The sequence below is a fragment of the Phalangium opilio genome, unplaced genomic scaffold (genome assembly GCF_054372755.1).
Source record: "Phalangium opilio isolate 3A_F unplaced genomic scaffold, DU_Popi_V2 ptg000360l_1, whole genome shotgun sequence".
Taxonomy (NCBI): Eukaryota; Metazoa; Arthropoda; class Arachnida; order Opiliones; family Phalangiidae; genus Phalangium; species Phalangium opilio.
This window is the reverse complement of record NW_028324230.1, coordinates 2,526,653-2,545,224: the sequence shown is the minus strand read 5'-3', so window position 1 is coordinate 2,545,224 and position 18,572 is coordinate 2,526,653. Positions and strand designations below refer to the sequence as shown.

The 18,572-nt window shown below is 38.3% G+C and overlaps 31 non-coding genes and 34 pseudogenes across 31 annotated transcripts; all 65 read right to left on the bottom strand.

Moving 5' to 3' along the window:
• Positions 1 to 11: 11 nt before the first annotated feature.
• On the bottom strand, positions 12 to 130 carry LOC149598490 (5S ribosomal RNA; annotated as a pseudogene).
• Positions 131 to 251: 121 nt separating this feature from the next.
• LOC149598489 (5S ribosomal RNA) lies at positions 252 to 354 on the bottom strand (annotated as a pseudogene).
• A 617-nt stretch (positions 355 to 971) lies between these two features.
• On the bottom strand, positions 972 to 1,090 carry LOC149598488 (5S ribosomal RNA; annotated as a pseudogene).
• A 121-nt stretch (positions 1,091 to 1,211) lies between these two features.
• On the bottom strand, positions 1,212 to 1,314 carry LOC149598487 (5S ribosomal RNA; annotated as a pseudogene).
• A 377-nt stretch (positions 1,315 to 1,691) lies between these two features.
• LOC149598486 (5S ribosomal RNA) lies at positions 1,692 to 1,794 on the bottom strand (annotated as a pseudogene).
• Positions 1,795 to 1,930: 136 nt separating this feature from the next.
• Positions 1,931 to 2,049, bottom strand: LOC149598485 (5S ribosomal RNA). The gene has a single exon (XR_016378734.1). It is a non-coding gene; the product is annotated as a 5S ribosomal RNA (ribosomal RNA).
• A 585-nt stretch (positions 2,050 to 2,634) lies between these two features.
• Positions 2,635 to 2,753, bottom strand: LOC149598484 (5S ribosomal RNA; annotated as a pseudogene).
• Positions 2,754 to 2,874: 121 nt separating this feature from the next.
• Positions 2,875 to 2,977, bottom strand: LOC149598483 (5S ribosomal RNA; annotated as a pseudogene).
• A 377-nt stretch (positions 2,978 to 3,354) lies between these two features.
• LOC149598482 (5S ribosomal RNA) lies at positions 3,355 to 3,457 on the bottom strand (annotated as a pseudogene).
• Positions 3,458 to 3,593: 136 nt separating this feature from the next.
• LOC149598481 (5S ribosomal RNA) lies at positions 3,594 to 3,712 on the bottom strand. Its single transcript, XR_016379063.1, has one exon. It is a non-coding gene; the product is annotated as a 5S ribosomal RNA (ribosomal RNA).
• Positions 3,713 to 4,072: 360 nt separating this feature from the next.
• LOC149598480 (5S ribosomal RNA) lies at positions 4,073 to 4,191 on the bottom strand (annotated as a pseudogene).
• A 121-nt stretch (positions 4,192 to 4,312) lies between these two features.
• Positions 4,313 to 4,416, bottom strand: LOC149598479 (5S ribosomal RNA; annotated as a pseudogene).
• Positions 4,417 to 4,553: 137 nt separating this feature from the next.
• On the bottom strand, positions 4,554 to 4,672 carry LOC149598478 (5S ribosomal RNA; annotated as a pseudogene).
• A 122-nt stretch (positions 4,673 to 4,794) lies between these two features.
• Positions 4,795 to 4,913, bottom strand: LOC149598477 (5S ribosomal RNA; annotated as a pseudogene).
• A 136-nt stretch (positions 4,914 to 5,049) lies between these two features.
• LOC149598476 (5S ribosomal RNA) lies at positions 5,050 to 5,168 on the bottom strand (annotated as a pseudogene).
• Positions 5,169 to 5,530: 362 nt separating this feature from the next.
• LOC149598475 (5S ribosomal RNA) lies at positions 5,531 to 5,649 on the bottom strand (annotated as a pseudogene).
• A 133-nt stretch (positions 5,650 to 5,782) lies between these two features.
• On the bottom strand, positions 5,783 to 5,900 carry LOC149598474 (5S ribosomal RNA; annotated as a pseudogene).
• A 362-nt stretch (positions 5,901 to 6,262) lies between these two features.
• LOC149598473 (5S ribosomal RNA) lies at positions 6,263 to 6,381 on the bottom strand. Its single transcript, XR_016378116.1, has one exon. It is a non-coding gene; the product is annotated as a 5S ribosomal RNA (ribosomal RNA).
• Positions 6,382 to 6,502: 121 nt separating this feature from the next.
• Positions 6,503 to 6,605, bottom strand: LOC149598472 (5S ribosomal RNA; annotated as a pseudogene).
• Positions 6,606 to 6,967: 362 nt separating this feature from the next.
• Positions 6,968 to 7,086, bottom strand: LOC149598471 (5S ribosomal RNA). The gene has a single exon (XR_016378105.1). It is a non-coding gene; the product is annotated as a 5S ribosomal RNA (ribosomal RNA).
• Positions 7,087 to 7,207: 121 nt separating this feature from the next.
• LOC149598470 (5S ribosomal RNA) lies at positions 7,208 to 7,310 on the bottom strand (annotated as a pseudogene).
• Positions 7,311 to 7,431: 121 nt separating this feature from the next.
• Positions 7,432 to 7,534, bottom strand: LOC149598469 (5S ribosomal RNA; annotated as a pseudogene).
• Positions 7,535 to 7,671: 137 nt separating this feature from the next.
• LOC149598468 (5S ribosomal RNA) lies at positions 7,672 to 7,790 on the bottom strand. Its single transcript, XR_016378354.1, has one exon. It is a non-coding gene; the product is annotated as a 5S ribosomal RNA (ribosomal RNA).
• Positions 7,791 to 7,927: 137 nt separating this feature from the next.
• Positions 7,928 to 8,046, bottom strand: LOC149598467 (5S ribosomal RNA). The gene has a single exon (XR_016377894.1). It is a non-coding gene; the product is annotated as a 5S ribosomal RNA (ribosomal RNA).
• A 121-nt stretch (positions 8,047 to 8,167) lies between these two features.
• On the bottom strand, positions 8,168 to 8,270 carry LOC149598466 (5S ribosomal RNA; annotated as a pseudogene).
• A 137-nt stretch (positions 8,271 to 8,407) lies between these two features.
• Positions 8,408 to 8,526, bottom strand: LOC149598465 (5S ribosomal RNA). The gene has a single exon (XR_016378787.1). It is a non-coding gene; the product is annotated as a 5S ribosomal RNA (ribosomal RNA).
• Positions 8,527 to 8,663: 137 nt separating this feature from the next.
• Positions 8,664 to 8,782, bottom strand: LOC149598464 (5S ribosomal RNA). The gene has a single exon (XR_016377892.1). It is a non-coding gene; the product is annotated as a 5S ribosomal RNA (ribosomal RNA).
• A 121-nt stretch (positions 8,783 to 8,903) lies between these two features.
• On the bottom strand, positions 8,904 to 9,022 carry LOC149598463 (5S ribosomal RNA; annotated as a pseudogene).
• A 137-nt stretch (positions 9,023 to 9,159) lies between these two features.
• Positions 9,160 to 9,278, bottom strand: LOC149598462 (5S ribosomal RNA). Its single transcript, XR_016378094.1, has one exon. It is a non-coding gene; the product is annotated as a 5S ribosomal RNA (ribosomal RNA).
• Positions 9,279 to 9,400: 122 nt separating this feature from the next.
• LOC149598461 (5S ribosomal RNA) lies at positions 9,401 to 9,503 on the bottom strand (annotated as a pseudogene).
• Positions 9,504 to 9,624: 121 nt separating this feature from the next.
• On the bottom strand, positions 9,625 to 9,727 carry LOC149598460 (5S ribosomal RNA; annotated as a pseudogene).
• Positions 9,728 to 9,864: 137 nt separating this feature from the next.
• Positions 9,865 to 9,983, bottom strand: LOC149598459 (5S ribosomal RNA). Its single transcript, XR_016378710.1, has one exon. It is a non-coding gene; the product is annotated as a 5S ribosomal RNA (ribosomal RNA).
• A 137-nt stretch (positions 9,984 to 10,120) lies between these two features.
• Positions 10,121 to 10,239, bottom strand: LOC149598458 (5S ribosomal RNA). The gene has a single exon (XR_016377891.1). It is a non-coding gene; the product is annotated as a 5S ribosomal RNA (ribosomal RNA).
• A 121-nt stretch (positions 10,240 to 10,360) lies between these two features.
• On the bottom strand, positions 10,361 to 10,463 carry LOC149598457 (5S ribosomal RNA; annotated as a pseudogene).
• A 137-nt stretch (positions 10,464 to 10,600) lies between these two features.
• Positions 10,601 to 10,719, bottom strand: LOC149598456 (5S ribosomal RNA). The gene has a single exon (XR_016378599.1). It is a non-coding gene; the product is annotated as a 5S ribosomal RNA (ribosomal RNA).
• Positions 10,720 to 10,856: 137 nt separating this feature from the next.
• LOC149598455 (5S ribosomal RNA) lies at positions 10,857 to 10,975 on the bottom strand. Its single transcript, XR_016379025.1, has one exon. It is a non-coding gene; the product is annotated as a 5S ribosomal RNA (ribosomal RNA).
• A 137-nt stretch (positions 10,976 to 11,112) lies between these two features.
• On the bottom strand, positions 11,113 to 11,231 carry LOC149598454 (5S ribosomal RNA). Its single transcript, XR_016378357.1, has one exon. It is a non-coding gene; the product is annotated as a 5S ribosomal RNA (ribosomal RNA).
• Positions 11,232 to 11,352: 121 nt separating this feature from the next.
• Positions 11,353 to 11,455, bottom strand: LOC149598453 (5S ribosomal RNA; annotated as a pseudogene).
• A 136-nt stretch (positions 11,456 to 11,591) lies between these two features.
• On the bottom strand, positions 11,592 to 11,710 carry LOC149598452 (5S ribosomal RNA). The gene has a single exon (XR_016378083.1). It is a non-coding gene; the product is annotated as a 5S ribosomal RNA (ribosomal RNA).
• A 137-nt stretch (positions 11,711 to 11,847) lies between these two features.
• On the bottom strand, positions 11,848 to 11,966 carry LOC149598451 (5S ribosomal RNA). Its single transcript, XR_016379024.1, has one exon. It is a non-coding gene; the product is annotated as a 5S ribosomal RNA (ribosomal RNA).
• Positions 11,967 to 12,102: 136 nt separating this feature from the next.
• LOC149598450 (5S ribosomal RNA) lies at positions 12,103 to 12,221 on the bottom strand. Its single transcript, XR_016378356.1, has one exon. It is a non-coding gene; the product is annotated as a 5S ribosomal RNA (ribosomal RNA).
• Positions 12,222 to 12,342: 121 nt separating this feature from the next.
• Positions 12,343 to 12,445, bottom strand: LOC149598449 (5S ribosomal RNA; annotated as a pseudogene).
• A 136-nt stretch (positions 12,446 to 12,581) lies between these two features.
• Positions 12,582 to 12,700, bottom strand: LOC149598448 (5S ribosomal RNA). The gene has a single exon (XR_016378072.1). It is a non-coding gene; the product is annotated as a 5S ribosomal RNA (ribosomal RNA).
• A 137-nt stretch (positions 12,701 to 12,837) lies between these two features.
• LOC149598447 (5S ribosomal RNA) lies at positions 12,838 to 12,956 on the bottom strand. Its single transcript, XR_016379022.1, has one exon. It is a non-coding gene; the product is annotated as a 5S ribosomal RNA (ribosomal RNA).
• Positions 12,957 to 13,092: 136 nt separating this feature from the next.
• On the bottom strand, positions 13,093 to 13,211 carry LOC149598446 (5S ribosomal RNA). The gene has a single exon (XR_016378355.1). It is a non-coding gene; the product is annotated as a 5S ribosomal RNA (ribosomal RNA).
• A 121-nt stretch (positions 13,212 to 13,332) lies between these two features.
• On the bottom strand, positions 13,333 to 13,435 carry LOC149598445 (5S ribosomal RNA; annotated as a pseudogene).
• Positions 13,436 to 13,571: 136 nt separating this feature from the next.
• Positions 13,572 to 13,690, bottom strand: LOC149598444 (5S ribosomal RNA). Its single transcript, XR_016378061.1, has one exon. It is a non-coding gene; the product is annotated as a 5S ribosomal RNA (ribosomal RNA).
• Positions 13,691 to 13,827: 137 nt separating this feature from the next.
• LOC149598443 (5S ribosomal RNA) lies at positions 13,828 to 13,946 on the bottom strand. The gene has a single exon (XR_016379096.1). It is a non-coding gene; the product is annotated as a 5S ribosomal RNA (ribosomal RNA).
• A 585-nt stretch (positions 13,947 to 14,531) lies between these two features.
• LOC149598442 (5S ribosomal RNA) lies at positions 14,532 to 14,650 on the bottom strand. Its single transcript, XR_016378207.1, has one exon. It is a non-coding gene; the product is annotated as a 5S ribosomal RNA (ribosomal RNA).
• Positions 14,651 to 14,787: 137 nt separating this feature from the next.
• On the bottom strand, positions 14,788 to 14,906 carry LOC149598441 (5S ribosomal RNA). Its single transcript, XR_016379189.1, has one exon. It is a non-coding gene; the product is annotated as a 5S ribosomal RNA (ribosomal RNA).
• Positions 14,907 to 15,027: 121 nt separating this feature from the next.
• LOC149598440 (5S ribosomal RNA) lies at positions 15,028 to 15,130 on the bottom strand (annotated as a pseudogene).
• Positions 15,131 to 15,267: 137 nt separating this feature from the next.
• Positions 15,268 to 15,386, bottom strand: LOC149598439 (5S ribosomal RNA). Its single transcript, XR_016378488.1, has one exon. It is a non-coding gene; the product is annotated as a 5S ribosomal RNA (ribosomal RNA).
• Positions 15,387 to 15,523: 137 nt separating this feature from the next.
• LOC149598438 (5S ribosomal RNA) lies at positions 15,524 to 15,642 on the bottom strand. Its single transcript, XR_016379021.1, has one exon. It is a non-coding gene; the product is annotated as a 5S ribosomal RNA (ribosomal RNA).
• Positions 15,643 to 15,779: 137 nt separating this feature from the next.
• LOC149598437 (5S ribosomal RNA) lies at positions 15,780 to 15,898 on the bottom strand. The gene has a single exon (XR_016377890.1). It is a non-coding gene; the product is annotated as a 5S ribosomal RNA (ribosomal RNA).
• A 121-nt stretch (positions 15,899 to 16,019) lies between these two features.
• Positions 16,020 to 16,122, bottom strand: LOC149598436 (5S ribosomal RNA; annotated as a pseudogene).
• Positions 16,123 to 16,258: 136 nt separating this feature from the next.
• LOC149598435 (5S ribosomal RNA) lies at positions 16,259 to 16,377 on the bottom strand. The gene has a single exon (XR_016378050.1). It is a non-coding gene; the product is annotated as a 5S ribosomal RNA (ribosomal RNA).
• Positions 16,378 to 16,499: 122 nt separating this feature from the next.
• On the bottom strand, positions 16,500 to 16,602 carry LOC149598434 (5S ribosomal RNA; annotated as a pseudogene).
• A 136-nt stretch (positions 16,603 to 16,738) lies between these two features.
• LOC149598433 (5S ribosomal RNA) lies at positions 16,739 to 16,857 on the bottom strand. The gene has a single exon (XR_016379098.1). It is a non-coding gene; the product is annotated as a 5S ribosomal RNA (ribosomal RNA).
• A 122-nt stretch (positions 16,858 to 16,979) lies between these two features.
• LOC149598432 (5S ribosomal RNA) lies at positions 16,980 to 17,082 on the bottom strand (annotated as a pseudogene).
• A 121-nt stretch (positions 17,083 to 17,203) lies between these two features.
• LOC149598431 (5S ribosomal RNA) lies at positions 17,204 to 17,306 on the bottom strand (annotated as a pseudogene).
• A 137-nt stretch (positions 17,307 to 17,443) lies between these two features.
• Positions 17,444 to 17,562, bottom strand: LOC149598430 (5S ribosomal RNA). The gene has a single exon (XR_016378038.1). It is a non-coding gene; the product is annotated as a 5S ribosomal RNA (ribosomal RNA).
• Positions 17,563 to 17,684: 122 nt separating this feature from the next.
• LOC149598429 (5S ribosomal RNA) lies at positions 17,685 to 17,787 on the bottom strand (annotated as a pseudogene).
• Positions 17,788 to 17,924: 137 nt separating this feature from the next.
• Positions 17,925 to 18,043, bottom strand: LOC149598428 (5S ribosomal RNA). The gene has a single exon (XR_016378377.1). It is a non-coding gene; the product is annotated as a 5S ribosomal RNA (ribosomal RNA).
• A 137-nt stretch (positions 18,044 to 18,180) lies between these two features.
• On the bottom strand, positions 18,181 to 18,299 carry LOC149598427 (5S ribosomal RNA; annotated as a pseudogene).
• A 122-nt stretch (positions 18,300 to 18,421) lies between these two features.
• On the bottom strand, positions 18,422 to 18,524 carry LOC149598426 (5S ribosomal RNA; annotated as a pseudogene).
• Positions 18,525 to 18,572: the final 48 nt, after the last annotated feature.

Sequence of the window (18,572 nt, the reverse complement as noted above, 5' to 3'; positions counted from 1 at the left end):
AAAAGTGAAAAAGCCAACGGCATGTAGTGTTCCTAAGTAGTCTCCCTCCCAAGTACTGACTGCGCTTGACGCTGCTTAACTTCGGTGATCGGACGAGAACCGGTGTATTCAGCGTGAAATGGCCGTTGCCGAGAGTGCTAGTTAATAATTTGAATTTAAAAACCTTCATCTTTATAAAACAATAACAAAGAGAAGATATGTTTGCTTTTTTCATATCTGATGGAATTTAAAAGAGGAAATAAAAGTGAAAAAGCCAACGGCACGCAGAGTTTCCAAGTACTGACTGCGCTCGACGCTGCTTAACTTCGGTGATCGGACGAGAACCGGTGTCTTCAGCGTGATATGGCCGTTGCCGAGAGTGCTAGATAGTAATTCGAATTTAAATTAAGTGAGACAAATTAACCATCATCTTTTTAAAACAATAACAAAAAGAAAATATGTTTGCTTTTTTCATATCTATTGGATTTTAAAAGAGGAAAAAAAGTGAAAAAGCTAACGGCACGCAGTGTTCCTAAGTGGTCGCCCTCCCAAATACTGACTGCGCTCGACGCTGCTTAAATTCGGTTATCGTACGAGAACCTGTGTATTCAGAGTGTTATGGCCGTTGCCGATAGTGCTAGTTAATAATTTGAATTAAATTAACTTTCATCTTTATAAAACAATAACAAAAAGAAGATATGTTTGCTTTTTTCATATTTGGTGGAATTTGAAAGAGGAAACAAAAGTGAAAAAGCCAACGGCACGCAGTATTCCCAAGTACTGTATGCGCTTGACGCTGCTTAACTTCGGTAATCGGACGAGAACCGGTGTTTTCAGCGTGATATGGCCGTTGCCGAGAGTGCTAGTTAATAATTCGAATTTAAATTAAGTGAGACAAATTAACCTTCATCATTTTAAAACAATAACAAAAAGAAAACATGTTTGCTTTTTTCATATCTATTAAAATTTAAAAGAGGAAAAAAAAGTGAAAAAGCCAACGGCATGCAGTGTTCCTAAGTAGTCTCCCTCCCAAGTACTGACTGCGCTTGACGCTGCTTAACTTCGGTGATCGGACGAGAACCGGTGTATTCAGCGTGAAATGGCCGTTGCCGAGAGTGCTAGTTAATAATTTGAATTTAAAAACCTTCATCTTTATAAAACAATAACAAAAAGAAGATATGTTTGCTTTTTTCATATCTGATGGAATTTAAAAGAGGAAATAAAAGTGAAAAAGCCAACGGCACGCAGAGTTTCCAAGTACTGACTGCGCTCGACGCTGCTTAACTTCGGTGATCGGACGAGAACCGGTGTCTTCAGCGTGATATGGCCGTTGCCGAGAGTGCTAGATAGTAATTCGAATTTAAATTAAGTGAGACAAATTAACCATCATCTTTTTAAAACAATAACAAAAAGAAAATATGTTTGCTTTTTTCATATCTATTGGATTTTAAAAGAGGAAAAAAAGTGAAAAAGCTAACGGCACGCAGTGTTCCTAAGTGGTCGCCCTCCCAAATACTGACTGCGCTCGACGCTGCTTAAATTCGGTTATCGTACGAGAACCTGTGTATTCAGAGTGTTATGGCCGTTGCCGATAGTGCTAGTTAATAATTTGAATTAAATTAACTTTCATCTTTATAAAACAATAACAAAAAGAAGATATGTTTGCTTTTTTCATATTTGGTGGAATTTGAAAGAGGAAACAAAAGTGAAAAAGCCAACGGCACGCAGTATTCCCAAGTACTGTATGCGCTCGACGCTGCTTAACTTCGGTTATCGGACGAGAACCGGTGTATTCAGCGTGATATGGCCGTTGCCGAGAGTGCTAGTTAATAATTCAAATTTAAATTAAGTGAGACAAATTAACCTTCATCATTTTTAAACAATAACAAAAAAAAACATTTTTGCTTTTTTCATATCTATTAAAATTTAAAAGAGGAAAAAAAAGTGAAAAAGCCAACGGCACGCAGTGTTCCTAAGTGGTCTCCCTCCCAAGTACTGACTGCGCTCGACGCTGCTTAACTTCGGTGATCGGACGAGAACCGGTGTATAAAGCGTGATATGGCCGTTGCCGAGAGTGCTAGTTAATAATTTGAATTTAATTAACTTTCATCTTTATAAAACAATAACAAAAAGAAGATATGTTTGCTTTTTTCATATCGGGTGGAATTTAAAAGAGGAAACAAAAGTGAAAAAGCCAACGGCACGCAGTATACCCAAGTACTGACTGCGCTCGACGCTGCTAACGTCGGCGATCGGACGAGAACCGGTGTTCTCAGCGTGATATGGCCGTTGCCGATAGTGCTAGTTAATAATTTGAATTAAATTAACTTTCATCTTTATAAAACAATAACAAAAAGAAGATATGTGTGCTTTTTTCAAATCGGGTGGAATTTAAAAGAGGAAACAAAAGTGAAAAACCAACGGCACGCAGTATTCCCAAGTACTGTATGCGCTTGACGCTGCTTAACTTCGGTAATCGGACGAGAACCGGTGTTTTCAGCGTGATATGGCCGTTGCCGAGAGTGCTAGTTAATAATTCGAATTTAAATTAAGTGAGACAAATTAACCTTCATCATTTTAAAACAATAACAAAAAGAAAACATGTTTGCTTTTTTCATATCTATTAAAATTTAAAAGAGGAAAAAAAAGTGAAAAAGCCAACGGCATGCAGTGTTCCTAAGTAGTCTCCCTCCCAAGTACTGACTGCGCTTGACGCTGCTTAACTTCGGTGATCGGACGAGAACCGGTGTATTCAGCGTGAAATGGCCGTTGCCGAGAGTGCTAGTTAATAATTTGAATTTAAAAACCTTCATCTTTATAAAACAATAACAAAAAGAAGATATGTTTGCTTTTTTCATATCTGATGGAATTTAAAAGAGGAAATAAAAGTGAAAAAGCCAACGGCACGCAGAGTTTCCAAGTACTGACTGCGCTCGACGCTGCTTAACTTCGGTGATCGGACGAGAACCGGTGTCTTCAGCGTGATATGGCCGTTGCCGAGAGTGCTAGATAGTAATTCGAATTTAAATTAAGTGAGACAAATTAACCATCATCTTTTTAAAACAATAACAAAAAGAAAATATGTTTGCTTTTTTCATATCTATTGGATTTTAAAAGAGGAAAAAAAGTGAAAAAGCTAACGGCACGCAGTGTTCCTAAGTGGTCGCCCTCCCAAATACTGACTGCGCTCGACGCTGCTTAAATTCGGTTATCGTACGAGAACCTGTGTATTCAGAGTGTTATGGCCGTTGCCGATAGTGCTAGTTAATAATTTGAATTAAATTAACTTTCATCTTTATAAAACAATAACAAAAAGAAGATATGTTTGCTTTTTTCATATTTGGTGGAATTTGAAAGAGGAAACAAAAGTGAAAAAGCCAACGGCACGCAGTATTCCCAAGTACTGTATGCGCTCGACGCTGCTTAACTTCGGTTATCGGACGAGAACCGGTGTATTCAGCGTGATATGGCCGTTGCCGAGAGTGCTAGTTAATAATTCGAATTTAAATTAAGTGAGACAAATTAACCTTCATCATTTTTAAACAATAACAAAAAAAAACATTTTTGCTTTTTTCATATCTATTAAAATTTAAAAGAGGAAAAAAAAGTGAAAAAGCCAACGGCACGCAGTGTTCCTAAGTGGTCTCCCTCCCAAGTACTGACTGCGCTCGACGCTGCTTAACTTCGGTGATCGGACGAGAACCGGTGTATTCAGCGTGATATGGCCGTTGCCGATAGTGCTAGTTAATAATTTGAATTAAATTAACTTTCATCTTTATAAAACAATAACAAAAAGAAGATATGTGTGCTTCTTTCAAATCGGGTGGAATTTAAAAGAGGAATCAAAAGTGAAAAACCAACGGCACGCAGTATTCCCAAGTACTGACTGCGCTCGACGCTGCTAACGTCGGCGATCGGACGAGAACCGGTGTTCTCAGCGTGATTTGGCCGTTGCCGAGAGTGCTAGATGATAATTCGAATTTAAATTAAGTGAGACAAATTAACCTTCATCATTTTAAAACAATAACAAAAAGAAAACATGTTTGCTTTTTTCATATCTATTAAAATTTAAAAGAGGGAAAAAAAGTGAAAAAGCCAACGGCATGCAGTGTTCCTAAGTACTCTCCCTCCCAAGTACTGACTGCGCTTGACGCTGCTTAACTTCGGTGATCGGACGAGAACCGGTGTATTCAGCGTGAAATGGCCGTTGCCGAGAGTGCTAGTTAATAATTTGAATTTAATTAACTTTCATCTTTATAAAACAATATCAAAAAGAAGATATGTTTGCTTTTTTCATATCTGGTGGAATTTGAAAGAGGAAACAAAAGTGAAAAAGCAAACGGCACGCAGTATTCCCAAGTACTGTATGCGCTCGACGCTGCTTAACTTCGGTGATCGGACGAGAACCGGTGTTTTCAGCGTGATATGGCCGTTGCTGAGAGTGCTAGTTAATAATTCGAATTTAAATTAAGTGAGACAAATTAACCTTCATCATTTGAAAACAATAACAAAAAGAAAACATGTTTGCTTTTTTCATATCTATTAAAATTTAAAAGAGGAAAAAAAAGTGAAAAAGCCAACGGAACGCAGTGTTCCTAAGTGGTCTCCCTCCCAAGTAGTGACTGCGCTCGACGCTGCTTAACTTCGGTTATCGGACAAGAACCGGTGTATTCAGCGTGATATGGCCGTTGCCGAGAGTGCTAGTTAATAATTTGCATTTAATTTACTTCCATCTTTATAAAACAATAACAAAAAGAAGTTATGTTTGCTTTTTGCATATCTATTGGAATTTAAAAGAGGAAAAAAAAGTGAAAAAGCCAACGGCACGCAGTGTTCCTAAGTGGTCTCCCTCCCAAGTACTGTATGCGCTCGACGCTGCTTAACTTCGGTGATCGGACGTGAACCGGTGTTTTCAGCGTGATGTGGCCGTTGCCGAGAGTGCTAGTTAATAATTCGAATTTAAATTAAGTGAGACAAATTAACCTTCATCATTTTAAAACAATAACAAAAAGAAAACATGTTTGCTTTTTTCATATCTATTAAAATTTAAAAGAGGAAAAAAAGTGAAAAAGCCAACGGAACGCAGTGTTCCTAAGTGGTCTCCCTCCCAAGTAGTGACTGCGCTCGACGCTGCTTAACTTCGGTTATCGGACGAGAACCCGTGTATTCAGCGTGATATGACCGTTGCCGAGAGTGCTAGTTTATAATTTGAATTTAATTAACTTTCATCTTTATAAAACAATATCATAATGAAGATATGTTTGCTTTTTTCATATCTGGTGGAATTTGAAAGAGGAAACAAAAGTGAAAAAGCAAACGGCACGCAGTATTCCCAAGTACTGTATGCGCTCGACGCTGCTTAACTTCGGTAATCGGACGAGAACCGGTGTTTTCAGCGTGATATGGCCGTTGCCGAGAGTGCTAGTTAATAATTCGAATTTAAATTAAGTGAGACAAATTAACCTTCATCATTTTAAAACAATAACAAAAAGAAAACATGTTGGTTTTTTTCATATCTATTGGAATTTAAAAGAGGAAAAAAAAGTGAAAAAGCCAACGGCACGCAGTGTTCCTAAGTGGTCTCCCTCCCAAGTACTGACTGCGCTCGACGCTGCTTAACTTCGGTAATCCGACGAGAACCGGTGTTTTCAGCGTGATATGGCCGTTGCCGAGAGTGCTAGATAATAATTCGAATTTAAATTAAGTGAGACAAATTGACCATCTTTTTAAAACAATAACAAAAAAAAATATGTTTGCTTTTTTTATATCTATAGGAATTTAAAAGAGGAAAGAAAAGTGAAAAAGCCAACGGCACGCAGTGTTCCTAAGTGGTCTCCTCCCAAGTACTGACTGCGCTCGACGCTGCTTAACTTCGGTGATCGGAGGAGAACCGGTGTTTTCAGCGTGATATGGCCGTTGCCGAGAGTGCTATTTAATAATTCGAATTTAATTAACCTTCATCTTTATAAAACAATAACAAAAAGAAGATATGTTTGCTTTTTTCATATCTGATGGAATTTAAAAGAGGAAACAAAAGTGAAAAAGCCAACGGCACGCAGAGTTTCCAAGTACTGACTGCGCTCGACGCTGCTTAACTTCGGTGATCGGACGGTAACCGGTGTTTTCAGCTTGATATAGCCGTTGCCGAGAGTGCTAGATAATAATTCGAATTTAAACTAAGTGAGACAAATTAACCATCATCTTTTTAAAACAATAACAAAAAGGAAATATATTTGCTTTTTTCATATCTATTGGAATTTAAAAGAGGAAAAAAAAGTGAAAAAGCCAACGGCACGCAGTGTTCCTAAGTGGTCTCCCTCCCAAGTACTGACTGCGCTCGACGCTGCTTAACTTCGGTGATCGGACGAGAACCGGTGTTTTCAGCGTGATATGGCCGTTGCCGAGAGTGCTATTTAATAATTTGAAATTAAAAACCTTCATCTTTATAAAACAATAACAAAAAGAAGATATGTTTGCTTTTTTCATATCTGATGGAATTTAAAAGAGGAAATAAAAGTGAAAAAGCCAACGGCACGCAGAGTTTCCAAGTACTGACTGCGCTCGACGCTGCTTAACTTCGGTGATCGGAGGAGAACCGGTGTTTTCAGCGTGATATGGCCGTTGCCGAGAGTGCTATTTAATAATTCGAATTTAATTAACCTTCATCTTTATAAAACAATAACAAAAAGAAGATATGTTTGCTTTTTTCATATCTGATGGAATTTAAAAGAGGAAACAAAAGTGAAAAAGCCAACGGCACGCAGAGTTTCCAAGTACTGACTGCGCTCGACGCTGCTTAACTTCGGTGATCGGACGGTAACCGGTGTTTTCAGCTTGATATAGCCGTTGCCGAGAGTGCTAGATAATAATTCGAATTTAAACTAAGTGAGACAAATTAACCATCATCTTTTTAAAACAATAACAAAAAGGAAATATATTTGCTTTTTTCATATCTATTGGAATTTAAAAGAGGAAAAAAAAGTGAAAAAGCCAACGGCACGCAGTGTTCCTAAGTGGTCTCCCTCCCAAGTACTGACTGCGCTCGACGCTGCTTAACTTCGGTGATCGGACGAGAACCGGTGTTTTCAGCGTGATATGGCCGTTGCCGAGAGTGCTATTTAATAATTTGAATTTAAAAACCTTCATCTTTATAAATCAATAAGAAAAAGAAGATATGTTTGCTTTTTTCATATCTCATGGAATTTAAAAGGGGAAATAAAAGTGAAAAAGCCAACGGCACGCAGAGTTTCCAAGTACTGACTGCGCTCGACGCTGCTTAACTTCGGTGATCGGACGAGAACCGGTGTTTTCAGCGTGATATGGCCGTTGCCGAGAGTGCTATTTAATAATTTGAATTTAAAAACCTTCATCTTTATAAAACAATAACAAAAAGAAGATATGTTTGCTTTTTTCATATCTGATGGAATTTAAAAGAGGAAATAAAAGTGAAAAAGCCAACGGCACGCAGAGTTTCCAAGTACTGACTGCGCTCGACGCTGCTTAACTTCGGTGATCGGACGAGAACCGGTGTCTTCAGCGTGATATGGCCGTTGCCGAGAGTGCTAGATAATAATTCGAATTTAAATTAAGTGAGACAAATTAACCATCATCTTTTTAAAACAATAACAAAAAGAAAATATGTTTGCTTTTTTCATATCTATTGGATTTTAAATGAGGAAAAAAAAGTGAAAAAGCCAACGGCACCCAGTGTTCCTATGTGGTCTCCCTCCCAAGTACTGACTGCGCTCGACGCTGCTTAACTTCGGTGATCGGACGAGAACCGGTGTTTTCAGCGTGATATGGCCGTTGCCGAGAGTGCTATTTAATAATTCGAATTTAAATTAAGTGAGACAAATTAACCTTCATCTTTTTAAAACAATAACAAAAAGAAAATATGTTTGCTTTTTTCATATCTATTGGAATTTAAAAGAGGAAAAAAAAGTGAAAAAGCCAACGGCACGCAGTGTTCCTAAGTAGTCTCCCTCCCAAGTACTGACTGCGCTCGACGCTGCTTAACTTCGGTGATCGGACGAGAACCGGTGTTTTCAGCGTGATATGGCCGTTGCCGAGAGTGCTATTTAATAATTTGAATTTAAAAACCTTCATCTTTATAAAACAATAACAAAAAGAAGATATGTTTGCTTTTTTCATATCTGATGGAATTTAAAAGAGGAAATAAAAGTGAAAAAGCCAACGGCACGCAGAGTTTCCAAGTACTGACTGCGCTCGACGCTGCTTAACTTCGGTGATCGGACGAGAACCGGTGTCTTCAGCGTGATATGGCCGTTGCCGAGAGTGCTAGATAATAATTCGAATTTAAATTAAGTGAGACAAATTAACCATCATCTTTTTAAAACAATAACAAAAAGAAAATATGTTTGCTTTTTTCATATCTATTGGATTTTAAATGAGGAAAAAAAAGTGAAAAAGCCAACGGCACGCAGTGTTCCTATGTGGTCTCCCTCCCAAGTACTGACTGCGCTCGACGCTGCTTAACTTCGGTGATCGGACGAGAACCGGTGTTTTCAGCGTGATATGGCCGTTGCCGAGAGTGCTATTTAATAATTCGAATTTAAATTAAGTGAGACAAATTAACCTTCATCTTTTTAAAACAATAACAAAAAGAAAATATGTTTGCTTTTTTCATATCTATTGGAATTTAAAAGAGGAAAAAAAAGTGAAAAAGCCAACGGCACGCAGTGTTCCTAAGTAGTCTCCCTCCCAAGTACTGACTGCGCTCGACGCTGCTTAACTTCGGTGATCGGACGAGAACCGGTGTTTTCAGCGTGATATGGCCGTTGCCGAGAGTGCTATTTAATAATTTGAATTTAAAAACCTTCATCTTTATAAAACAATAACAAAAAGAAGATATGTTTGCTTTTTTCATATCTGATGGAATTTAAAAGAGGAAATAAAAGTGAAAAAGCCAACGGCACGCAGTGTTCCTAAGTGGTCTCCCTCCCAAGTACTGACTGCGCTCGACGCTGCTTAACTTCGGTGATCGGACGGTAACCGGTGTTTTCAGCTTGATATAGCCGTTGCCGAGAGTGCTAGATAATAATTCGAATTTAAACTAAGTGAGACAAATTAACCATCATCTTTTTAAAACAATAACAAAAAGGAAATATATTTGCTTTTTTCATATCTATTGGAATTTAAAAGAGGAAAAAAAAGTGAAAAAGCCAACGGCACGCAGTGTTCCTAAGTGGTCTCCCTCCCAAGTACTGACTGCGCTCGACGCTGCTTAACTTCGGTGATCGGACGAGAACCGGTGTTTTCAGCGTGATATGGCCGTTGCCGAGAGTGCTATTTAATAAATTGAATTTAATTAACCTTCATCTTTATAAATCAATAAGAAAAAGAAGATATGTTTGCTTTTTTCATATCTCATGGAATTTAAAAGGGGAAATAAAAGTGAAAAAGCCAACGGCACGCAGAGTTTCCAAGTACTGACTGCTCTCGACGCTGCTTAACTTCGGTGATCGGACGAGAACCGGTGTTTTCAGCGTGATATGGCCGTTGCCGAGAGTGCTATTTAATAATTTGAATTTAAAAACCTTCATCTTTATAAAACAATAACAAAAAGAAGATATGTTTGCTTTTTTCATATCTGATGGAATTTAAAAGAGGAAATAAAAGTGAAAAAGCCAACGGCACGCAGAGTTTCCAAGTACTGACTGCGCTCGACGCTGCTTAACTTCGGTGATCGGACGAGAACCGGTGTCTTCAGCGTGATATGGCCGTTGCCGAGAGTGCTAGACAATAATTCGAATTTAAATTAAGTGAGACAAATTAACCATCATCTTTTTAAAACAATAACAAAAAGAAAATATGTTTGCTTTTTTCATATCTATTGGATTTTAAATGAGGAAAAAAAAGTGAAAAAGCCAACGGCACGCAGTGTTCCTATGTGGTCTCCCTCCCAAGTACTGACTGCGCTCGACGCTGCTTAACTTCGGTGATCGGACGAGAACCGGTGTTTTCAGCGTGATATGGCCGTTGCCGAGAGTGCTATTTAATAATTCGAATTTAAATTAAGTGAGACAAATTAACCTTCATCTTTTTAAAACAATACCAAAAAGAAAATATGTTTGCTTTTTTCATATCTATTGGAATTTAAAAGAGGAAAAAAAAGTGAAAAAGCCAACGGCACGCAGTGTTCCTAAGTAGTCTCCCTCCCAAGTACTGACTGCGCTCGACGCTGCTTAACTTCGGTGATCGGACGAGAACCGGTGTTTTCAGCGTGATATGGCCGTTGCCGAGAGTGCTATTTAATAATTTGAATTTAAAAACCTTCATCTTTATAAAACAATAACAAAAAGAAGATATGTTTGCTTTTTTCATATCTGATGGAATTTAAAAGAGGAAATAAAAGTGAAAAAGCCAACGGCACGCAGAGTTTCCAAGTACTGACTGCGCTCGACGCTGCTTAACTTCGGTGATCGGACGAGAACCGGTGTCTTCAGCGTGATATGGCCGTTGCCGAGAGTGCTAGATAATAATTCGAATTTAAATTAAGTGAGACAAATTAACCATCATCTTTTTAAAACAATAACAAAAAGAAAATATGTTTGCTTTTTTCATATCTATTGGATTTTAAATGAGGAAAAAAAAGTGAAAAAGCCAACGGCACGCAGTGTTCCTATGTGGTCTCCCTCCCAAGTACTGACTGCGCTCGACGCTGCTTAACTTCGGTGATCGGACGAGAACCGGTGTTTTCAGCGTGATATGGCCGTTGCCGAGAGTGCTATTTAATAATTCGAATTTAAATTAAGTGAGACAAATTAACCTTCATCTTTTTAAAACAATAACAAAAAGAAAATATGTTTGCTTTTTTCATATCTATTGGAATTTAAAAGAGGAAAAAAAAGTGAAAAAGCCAACGGCACGCAGTGTTCCTAAGTGGTCCCCCTCCCAAGTACTGACTGCGCTCGACGCTGCTTAACTTCGGTGATCGGACGAGAACCGGTGTTTTCAGCGTGATATGGCCGTTGCCGAGAGTGCTATTTAATAATTCGAATTTAAATTAAGTGAGACAAATTAACCTTCATCTTTTTAAAACAATAACAAAAAGAAAATATGTTTGCTTTTTTCATATCTATTGGAATTTAAAAGAGGAAAAAAAAGTGAAAAAGCCAACGGCACGCAGTGTTCCTAAGTAGTCTCCCTCCCAAGTACTGACTGCGCTCGACGCTGCTTAACTTCGGTGATCAGACGAGAACCGGTGTTTCCAGCGTGATATGGCCGTTGCCGAGAGTGCTATTTAATAATTTGAATTTAAAAACCTTCATCTTTATAAAACAATAACAAAAAGAAGATATGTTTGCTTTTTTCATATCTGATGGAATTTAAAAGAGGAAATAAAAGTGAAAAAGCCAACGGCACGCAGAGTTTCCAAGTACTGACTGCGCTCGACGCTGCTTAACTTCGGTGATCGGACGAGAACCGGTGTCTTCAGCGTGATATGGCCGTTGCCGAGAGTGCTAGATAGTAATTCGAATTTAAATTAAGTGAGACAAATTAACCATCATCTTTTTAAAACAATAACAAAAAGAAAATATGTTTGCTTTTTTCATATCTATTGGATTTTAAAAGAGGAAAAAAAGTGAAAAAGCCAACGGCACGCAGTGTTCCTAAGTGGTCTCCCTCCCAAGTACTGACTGCGCTCGACGCTGCTTAACTTCGGTGATCGGACGAGAACCGGTGTTTTCAGCGTGATATGGCCGTTGCCGAGAGTGCTATTTAATAATTCGAATTTAAATTAAGTGAGACAAATTAACCTTCATCTTTTTAAAACAATAACAAAAAGAAAATATGTTTGCTTTTTTCATATCTATTGGAATTTAAAAGAGGAAAAAAAAGTGAAAAAGCCAACGGCACGCAGTGTTCCTAAGTGGTCCCCCTCCCAAGTACTGACTGCGCTCGACGCTGCTTAACTTCGGTGATCGGACGAGAACCGGTGTTTTCAGCGTGATATGGCCGTTGCCGAGAGTGTTATTTAATAATTCGAATTTAAATTAAGTGAGACAAATTAACCTTCATCTTTTTAAAACAATAACAAAAAGAAAATATGTTTGCTTTTTTCATATCTATTGGAATTTAAAAGAGGAAAAAAAGTGAAAAAGCCAACGGCACGCAGTGTTCCTAAGTAGTCTCCCTCCCAAGTACTGACTGCGCTCGACGCTGCTTAACTTCGGTGATCAGACGAGAACCGGTGTTTCCAGCGTGATATGGCCGTTGCCGAGAGTGCTATTTAATAATTTGAATTTAAAAACCTTCATCTTTATAAAACAATAACAAAAAGAAGATATGTTTGCTTTTTTCATATCTGATGGAATTTAAAAGAGGAAATAAAAGTGAAAAAGCCAACGGCACGCAGAGTTTCCAAGTACTGACTGCGCTCGACGCTGCTTAACTTCGGTGATCGGACGAGAACCGGTGTCTTCAGCGTGATATGGCCGTTGCCGAGAGTGCTAGATAGTAATTCGAATTTAAATTAAGTGAGACAAATTAACCATCATCTTTTTAAAACAATAACAAAAAGAAAATATGTTTGCTTTTTTCATATCTATTGGATTTTAAAAGAGGAAAAAAAGTGAAAAAGCCAACGGCACGCAGTGTTCCTAAGTGGTCTCCCTCCCAAGTACTGACTGCGCTCGACGCTGCTTAACTTCGGTGATCGGACGAGAACCGGTGTTTTCAGCGTGATATGGCCGTTGCCGAGAGTGCTATTTAATAATTCGAATTTAAATTAAGTGAGACAAATTAACCTTCATCTTTTTAAAACAATAACAAAAAGAAAATATGTTTGCTTTTTTCATATCTATTGGAATTTAAAAGAGGAAAAAAAAGTGAAAAAGCCAACGGCACGCAGTGTTCCTAAGTGGTCCCCCTCCCAAGTACTGACTGCGCTCGACGCTGCTTAACTTCGGTGATCGGACGAGAACCGGTGTTTTCAGCGTGATATGGCCGTTGCCGAGAGTGTTATTTAATAATTCGAATTTAAATTAAGTGAGACAAATTAACCTTCATCTTTTTAAAACAATAACAAAAAGAAAATATGTTTGCTTTTTTCATATCTATTGGAATTTAAAAGTGGAAAAAAAGTGAAAAAGCCAACGGCACGCAGTGTTCCTAAGTAGTCTCCCTCCCAAGTACTGACTGCGCTCGACGCTGCTTAACTTCGGTGATCAGACGAGAACCGGTGTTTCCAGCGTGATATGGCCGTTGCCGAGAGTGCTATTTAATAATTTGAATTTAAAAACCTTCATCTTTATAAAACAATAACAAAAAGAAGATATGTTTGCTTTTTTCATATCTGATGGAATTTAAAAGAGGAAATAAAAGTGAAAAAGCCAACGGCACGCAGAGTTTCCAAGTACTGACTGCGCTCGACGCTGCTTCACTTCGGTGATCGGACGAGAACCGGTGTCTTCAGCGTGATATGGCCGTTGCCGAGAGTGCTAGATAGTAATTCGAATTTAAATTAAGTGAGACAAATTAACCATCATCTTTTTAAAACAATAACAAAAAGAAAATATGTTTGCTTTTTTCATATCTATTGGATTTTAAAAGAGGAAAAAAAGTGAAAAAGCCAACGGCACGCAGTGTTCCTAAGTGGTCTCCCTCCCAAGTACTGACTGCGCTCGACGCTGCTTAACTTCGGTGATCGGACGAGAACCGGTGTTTTCAGCGTGATATGGCCGTTGCCGAGAGTGCTATTTAATAATTCGAATTTAAATTAAGTGAGACAAATTAACCTTCATCTTTTTAAAACAATAACAAAAAGAAATTATGTTGGCTTTTTTCATGTCTATTGGAATTTAAAAGAGGAAAAAAAAGTGAAAAAGCCAACGGCACGCAGTGTTCCTAAGTGGTCTCCCTCCCAAGTACTGACTGCGCTCGACGCTGCTTAACTTCGGTGATCGGACGAGAACCGGTGTGTTCAGCGTGATATGGCCGTTGCCGAGAGTGCTATTTAATAATTTGAATTTAATTAACCTTCATCTTTAAAAATCAATAAGAAAAAGAAGATATGTTTGCTTTTTTCATATCTGATGGAATTTAAAAGAGGAAATAAAAGTGAAAAAGCCAACGGCACGCAAAGTTTCCAAGTACTGACTGCGTTCGACGCTGCTTAACTTCGGTGATCGGATGAGAACCGGTGTTTTCAGCGTGATATGGCAGTTGCCGAGAGTGCTAGATAATAATTTGAATTTAAAAACCTTCATCTTTATAAAACAATAACAAAAAGAAGATATGTTTGCTTTTTTCATATCTGATGGAATTTAAAAGAGGAAATAAAAGTGAAAAAGCCAACGGCACGCAGAGTTTCCAAGTATTGACTGCGCTCGACGCTGCTTAACTTCGGTGATAGGACGAGAACCGGTGTCTTCAGCGTGATATGGCCGTTGCCGAGAGTGCTAGATAATAATTCGAATTTAAATTAAGTGAGCCAATTAACCATCATCTTTTTAAAACAATAACAAAAAGAAAATATGTTTGCTTTTTTCATATCTATTGGAATTTAAAAGAGGAAAAAAAAGTGAAAAAGCCAACGGCACGCATTGTTCCAAAGTGGTCTCCCTCCCAAGTACTGACTGCGCTCGACGCTGCTTAACTTCGGTGATCGGACGAGAACCGGTGTTTTCAGCGTGATATGGCCGTTGCCGAGAGTGCTATTTAATAATTCGAATTTAAATTAAGTGAGACAAATTAACCTTCATCTTTTTAAAACAATAACAAAAAGAAAATATGTTTGCTTTTTTCATATCTATTGGAATTTAAAAGAGGAAAAAAAAGTGAAAAGGCCAACGGCACGCAGTGTTCCTAAGTAGTCTCCCTCCCAAGTACTGACTGCGCTCGACGCTGCTTAACTTCGGTGATCGGACGAGAACCGGTGTTTTCAGCGTGATATGGCCGTTGCCGAGAGTGCTATTTAATAATTTGAATTTAAAAACCTTCATCTTTATAAAACAATAACAAAAAGAAGATATGTTTGCTTTTTTCATATCTGATGGAATTTAAAAGAGGAAATAAAAGTGAAAAAGCCAACGGCACGCAGAGTTTCCAAGTACTGACTGCGCTCGACGCTGCTTAACTTCGGTGATCGGACGAGAACCGGTGTCTTCAGTGTGATATGGCCGTTGCCGAGAGTGCTAGATAATAATTCGAATTTAAATTAAGTGAGACAAATTAACCATCATCTTTTTAAAACAATAACAAAAAGAAAATATGTTTGCTTTTTTCATATCTATTGGATTTTAAATGAGGAAAAAAAAGTGAAAAAGCCAACGGCACGCAGTGTTCCTATGTGGTCTCCCTCCCAAGTACTGACTGCGCTCGACGCTGCTTAACTTCGGTGATCGGACGAGAACCGGTGTTTTCAGCGTGATATGGCCGTTGCCGAGAGTGCTATTTAATAATTCGAATTTAAATTACGTGAGACAAATTAACCTTCATCTTTTTAAAACAATAACAAAAAGAAAATATGTTTGCTTTTTTCATATCTATTGGAATTTAAAAGAGGAAAAAAAAGTGAAAAAGCCAACGGCACGCAGTGTTCCTAAGTGGTCCCCCTCCCAAGTACTGACTGCGCTCGACGCTGCTTAACTTCGGTGATCGGACGAGAACCGGTGTTTTCAGCGTGATATGGCCGTTGCCGAGAGTGCTATTTAATAATTCGAATTTAAATTAAGTGAGACAAATTAATCTTCATCTTTTTAAAACAATAACAAAAAGAAAATATGTTTGCTTTTTTCATATCTATTGGAATTTAAAAGAGGAAAAAAAAGTGAAAAAGCCAACGGCACGCAGTGTTCCTAAGTAGTCTCCCTCCCAAGTACTGACTGCGCTCGACGCTGCTTAACTTCGGTGATCGGACGAGAACCGGTGTTTTCAGCGTGATATGGCCGTTGCCGAGAGTGCTATTTAATAATTTGAATTTAAAAACCTTCATCTTTATAAAACAATAACAAAAAGAAGATATGTTTGCTTTTTTCATATCTGATGGAATTTAAAAGAGGAAATAAAAGTGAAAAAGCCAACGGCACGCAGAGTTTCCAAGTACTGACTGCGCTCGACGCTGCTTAACTTCGGTGATCGGACGAGAACCGGTGTCTTCAGCGTGATATGGCCGTTGCCGAGAGTGCTAGATAGTAATTCGAATTTAAATTAAGTGAGACAAATTAACCATCATCTTTTTAAAACAATAACAAAAAGAAAATATGTTTGCTTTTTTCATATCTATTGGATTTTAAAAGAGGAAAAAAAGTGAAAAAGCCAACGGCACGCAGTGTTCCTAAGTGGTCTCCCTCCCAAGTACTGACTGCGCTCGACGCTGCTTAACTTCGGTGATCGGACGAGAACCGGTGTTTTCAGCGTGATATGGCCGTTGCCGAGAGTGCTATTTAATAATTTGAATTTAATTAACCTTCATCTTTAAAAATCAATAAGAAAAAGAAGATATGTTTGCTTTTTTCATATCTCATGGAATTTAAAAGAGGAAATAAAAGTGAAAAAGCCAACGGCACGCAGAGTTTCCAAGTACTGACTGCGCTCGACGCTGCTTAATTTCGGTGATCGGACGAGAACCGGTGTCTTCAGCGTGATATGGCCGTTGCCGAGAGTGCTAGATAGTAATTCGAATTTAAATTAAGTGAGACAAATTAACCATCATCTTTTTAAAACAATAACAAAAAGAAAATATGTTTGCTTTTTTCATATCTATTGGATTTTAAAAGAGGAAAAAAAGTGAAAAAGCCAACGGCACGCAGTGTTCCTAAGTGGTCTCCCTCCCAAGTACTGACTGCGCTCGACGCTGCTTAACTTCGGTGATCGGACGAGAACCGGTGTTTTCAGCGTGATATGGCCATTGCCGAGAGTGCTATTTAATAATTTGAATTTAATTAACCTTCATCTTTAAAAATCAATAAGAAAAAGAAGATATGTTTGCTTTTTTCATATCTGATGGAATTTAAAAGAGGAAACATAAGTGAAAAAGCCAACGGCACGCAGAGTTTCCAAGTACTGACTGCGCTCGACGCTGCTTAACTTCGGTGATCGGACGAGAACCGGTGTTTTCAGCGTGATATGGCCGTTGCCGAGAGTGCTATTTAATAATTTGAATTTAAAAACATTCATCTTTATAAAACAATAACAAAAAGAAGATATGTTTGCTTTTTTCATATCTGATGGAATTTAAAAGAGGAAATAAAAGTGAAAAAGCCAACGGCACGCAGAGTTTCCAAGTACTGACTGCGCTCGACGCTGCTTAACTTCGGTGATCGGACGAGAACCGGTGTTTTCAGCGTGATATGGCAGTTGCCGAGAGTGCTAGATAATAATTCGAATTTAAACTAAGTGAGACAAATTAACCATCATCTTTTTAAAACAATAACAAAAAGGAAATATGTTTGCTTTTTTCATATCTATTGGAATTTAAAAGAGGAAAAAAAAGTGAAAAAGCCAACGGCACGCAGTGTTCCTAAGTGGTCTCCCTCCCAAGTACTGACTGCGCTCGACGCTGCTTAACTTCGGTGATCGGACGAGAACCGGTGTTTTCAGCGTGATATGGCCGTTGCCGAGAGTGCTATTTAATAATTTGAATTTAATTAACCTTCATCTTTATAAATCAATAAGAAAAAGAAGATATGTTTGCTTTTTTCATATCTCATGGAATTTAAAAGGGGAAATAAAAGTGAAAAAGCCAACGGCACGCAGAGTTTCCAAGTACTGACTGCGCTCGACGCTGCTTAACTTCGGTGATCGGACGAGAACCGGTGTTTTCAGCGTGATATGGCAGTTGCCGAGAGTGCTAGATAATAATTCGAATTTAAATTAAGTGAGACAAATTAACCATCATCTTTTTAAAACAATAACAAAAAGAAAATATGTTTGCTTTTTTCATATCTATTGGATTTTAAATGAGGAAAAAAAAGTGAAAAAGCCAACGGCACGCAGTGTTCCTATGTGGTCTCCCTCCCAAGTACTGACTGCGCTCGACGCTGCTTAACTTCGGTGATCGGACGAGAACCGGTGTTTTCAGCGTGATATGGCCGTTGCCGAGAGTGCTATTTAATAATTCGAATTTAAATTAAGTGAGACAAATTAACCTTCATCTTTTTAAAACAATAACAAAAAGAAAATATGTTTGCTTTTTTCATATCTATAGGAATTTAAAAGAGGAAAAAAAAGTGAAAAAGCCAACGGCACGCAGTGTTCCTAAGTGGTCTCCCTCCCAAGCATTGAATGCGCTCGACGCTTCTTAACTTCGGTGATCGGACGAGAACCGGTGTTTTCAGCGTGATATGGCCGTTGCCGAGAGTGCTAATTAATAATTTGAATTTAATTAACCTTCATCTTTATAAAACAATAACAAAAAGAAGATATGTTTGCTTTTTTCATATCTGATGGAATTTAAAAGAGGAAACATAAGTGAAAAAGCCAACGGCACGCAGAGTTTCCAAGTACTGACTGCGCTCGACGCTGCTTAACTTCGGTGATCGGACGAGAACCGGTGTTTTCAGCGTGATATGGCCGTTGCCGAGAGTGCTATTTAATAATTTGAATTTAAAAACCTTCATCTTTATAAA